We start from the raw sequence: 4,069 nt of genomic DNA on the forward strand, positions 1-4,069 counted from the left end.
ACACAGAAATGGTGAGTAAAGGGGGGAAGTTGGGTCTATGGTTGCTGAGATTCTAAGTGTATCATCTAAAGGCTCATAGGTCTCTAAAGGGTCATTCATGTGTGAGAAACCTGACCTTTCCCTGGTGTGTGCGTTGCTCACTGTACACAACCACAAAAACCTCACAGGGAAGCCTGCTCCTATAGGTACAAGGGTCTCTAATATTTGGTATGGTTTTTCTCCAATTATGTTTAATTTGCTTCTACATCTTCCTTACATTGAATATACTTCCAAGAATTTTTAATATTATTGTTGGTACTCAAAGCATTGATGTTAAATAAATTTAGACTTGTATAACAAAAATTCTAGAAATATAATTTTTATTTATATTTTCAATGATTCAGTGATTTGCCATATATGCTTAAGTTAGCCTCTCTGTAAATATATGTTAATGTATGACATTATCTATCATGATGAAATGTGATGATGTGAACTGTGGCAATTTCAATATTAGTTAGCCATTCTGACCCACATTTGTAAATTTTTAGTTTTGTAATAAGTTCATTAAATCATAAGTGATTAATAATCCCCTATATATAGGCCATGGGACTTCTTTTTAGCACATGTTGATGTACACAAACATTAACACAAAAACTCTCAGTAAGCATTACTTTTTTTTCTTTTTTTTCAGTAAGCATTTCATAAATCATTTCAGGTTATTGCATTTTATAAATGACCCATTGCCTCCCAAACTTTCCTTGCTGAATTTGAGGTCTCAATGAACTTACGTCTAGGTGAAACCTCATGGACAACAAAACTTGGGTGGTCAATGAAACGGCACAGTCTGATTTCATCCTGGTGGGAATTTTCAGTCAGTCAAAACACCCAACTCTCCTCTGTGTGGTCATTTTTGTGTTTTTCTTGTTGGTATTGTCTGGAAACTCTATCCTGATATTTCTGATATACTGTTGATGCTTATCTGCACACCCCTATGTACTTTTTCATCAGCCAGTTGTCTCTCATGGATGTAATGTACATTTACATCACTGTGCCCGAGATGCTTATGAACCAGGTTATGGGTGTGAATAAGATCTCAACCCTCGACTGTGGGATACAAATGTTTCTCTATGTGACACTAGGAGGTTCAGAATGTTTCCTTCTAGCCACCATGGCCTATGACTGCTATGTTGCCTCTGCCAGTCTCTTTGTTATCCTGTCATCATGAACCATAGGGTTTGTCTCCTACTGGTATTTGGCTGCTGGTTTCTGGCATCTGTGGATGGATTCATGCTCACATCTGTCACCATGACATTCCCTTTCTGCAGATCTCGGGAGATCCATCATTTCTTCTGTGAAGTCCCTGACATAGTAAAGCTTTCCTGCTCACTTCCCTCCATGAGACACTCATGTACCTCTGTTGTGTCCTCATGCTCCTTTTCCCAGTGAGTCATTTCAAACTCCTGTTTTTTCATCCTCCTCACCATCTACAGGATGAACTCAGCAAAGAGCCAGAAGAAGTCCTTTGCCACTTTTTCCTCCCATATGACTGTTGTTATCCTCTTTTGTGGGGCTGGAGTCTACAACTCCATGCTTCCCAGCTTTCACTACATCCCTGAAAAGGACATAATGGTATCTGTTTTTTATACCATCCTCCTACCACTGCTAAACCCTTTAATCTATAGTCTGAGGAATAAAGATGTCACAGGGACTTTAAAGAAAATGTTGAATGTGGGAACTGTCTTTCAATAAATTAGAAAATACAAAATTTAGATGTTAATGTGTTTTTCTTCATTCTACACATCAGAAATTTATGCCAGTGATATTTCTTAGCCCCTAATACCATGGCATCTTATATCATATTCACAAACTACTTTATGAATTGCTTCAATATTACAAGTGTCTTTGATTATAAACTCCTCCACTAAAGGGTAGTGTACTGTTGTAATATTTTGATGTAACACTGACTAAAGTTTATAGCTACACTCTTAGTGTATAGAAGAATATCCCCATTCTTATGAAATACATAATGAAATATTTAGAGGATAAAGGCCATGTGGAGATAAGAAATTTTCTCAAACATAAATGAGGAAAAAAAGGATATAGAGAGAGAAGGAGGGAGGGAGTAAAGAAGGGAGAGAAAGAGAGAAAAATTTAGACTGACAGAGAAGCGATGAAGCAGAGCAGGTAGAATGTTAGTAATAGATGATTCTAGGTAAAGAGTATATGAGTGTTCTTTGTACCACTCTTATTCATGATATTTTTCAACAAAATTGAAATTAGCTCTAAATAAATATTTAATATAGTCTCTCTCTCTCTCTCTCTCTCTCTCTCTCTCTCTCTCACACACACACACACACACACACTTATTTCTTGAGTTTTTATTTTCTGTCTGGTGGCAATGTGACACAAAATCGTATGAAAATGTGATTTTTAAAGTGGCTTTTTATTACTGAGACAATACAGTTAGCTTCCCACATTTATTGGACACTACATTGATCTACATGGTCCAACCTTAGAGGTATTTAGAGAGGATTAATAATTCTGCTATGTGGTATTTTTAAGATTCAGAATGCATATGGGATGGTGGAAAATATTAACTCATATGGAAGGAAAACTTGTGGAAGTTTCATGCACAAGGTGATTTCTGATCTGAGGTGTTTTTCTTTTTTAAATTTTAGTAAGTTAACATACAGTGCAATATTGGTTTCAGAAGTAAAAATCAGTGATTCATCACTTACATACAACACCCAGTGCATATCACAACAAAGGCCATACTTAATACTCATCACCTAGCTCCCACCCCCTCCCTCTATAAGCTATAAGTTTGTTCTCTACTGTTTTTAATATAATTTATTGTCAAATTAGCTAATGTACAGTGTGTAAAGTGTGCTCTTGGCTTTTGGGGTAGATTCAGGTGGTTCATCACTTGTATACACCACTCAGTGTTCATCCCAACAAGTGCCCTCCTTAAACCCCATCACCCATTTTCCACAACTTCCCACACTCCCCTCATCAACCATCAGTTTGTTCTCTGTATTTAAGAGTCTATATGGTTTGCCTCCTTCCCTCCTTCCCATGTTTGTAACTATGTTTTCCCTTTCCCTACCCCCATGGTCTTCTGTTAAGTTTTCAAGATCCACATATGACTTAAAACATATTATATTTGTCTTTCTCTGACTGACTTATTTCACTGAGAATAATACCTTCATTTCCATCCATGTTGCTGTTTCTGATTGCCAAGTAGTATTCCATTGTATGTATACAACACATCTTCTTTATCCATTCATCAGTTGATGGACATTTAGGCTCTTTCCATAATTTGGTTATTATTGAAAGCACTGCTATAAACATTGGGGTATATGTACCCCTATTCATCAGCACTCCTGTATCCTTTGGATAAATTCCTAGTGGTGCTATTGTTGGGTCATAAGGTAGTTCTATTTTTAATTTTTATAGGAACCTCCACACTGTTTTCCAGAATGGCTACAACAGTTTGCATTCCCATGAACAATGCAAGAGGGTTACCATTTTTCCACATCCTTGTCAGCATCTGATGTTTCCTGAGTTGTTTATTTTGTCCACTCTGATTGGTGTGAGGTGGTATCTCAGTGTGGTTTTGATTTGTATTTCCCTGATGATGAGTGAAGTTGAGCATCTTTTCATGGGTCTGTTGGCCATATTGATGTCTTCTTTGGAAAAGTGTCTATTCATGTCTTCTGTCCATTTATTCACTGGATTATTTGTTTTCCGAGTGTGGAGTTTGGTGAGTTCTTTATAGATTTCAGATACTTGCCCTTTATCCGATATGTCATTTGCCAATATCTTTCCCCATCTGTCGGTTGCCTTTTAGTTTTGTTGACTGTTTCCTTTGCAGTGCAGAAGCTTTTTATCTTGATGAGGTCCCAATAGTTCACTTTTGCTCTTAATTACCTTGCCTTTAGAGATGTGTCAAGTAAGAAATTGCTATGGCTGAGGTCAAAGAGGTTTTACTGCTTTCTCCTCTAGGGTTTTAATGGTTTCCTGTCTCACATTCAGGTACTTCATCCATTTTGAGTTTATTTTTTGTGTATGGTGTAAGAAAGTGATCTAC

At 36.9% G+C, this 4,069-nt stretch overlaps 1 pseudogene; it reads left to right on the forward strand.

The window, feature by feature from the left end:
- The first annotated feature begins 783 nt into the window (after positions 1 to 783).
- LOC128778615 (olfactory receptor 2T29-like) lies at positions 784 to 1,728 on the forward strand (annotated as a pseudogene).
- Positions 1,729 to 4,069: the final 2,341 nt, after the last annotated feature.

This window comes from Panthera pardus, unplaced genomic scaffold (genome assembly GCF_024362965.1).
Source record: "Panthera pardus isolate Hobbes unplaced genomic scaffold, ASM2436296v1 HiC_scaffold_1, whole genome shotgun sequence".
NCBI lineage: Eukaryota > Metazoa > Chordata > Mammalia > Carnivora > Felidae > Panthera > Panthera pardus.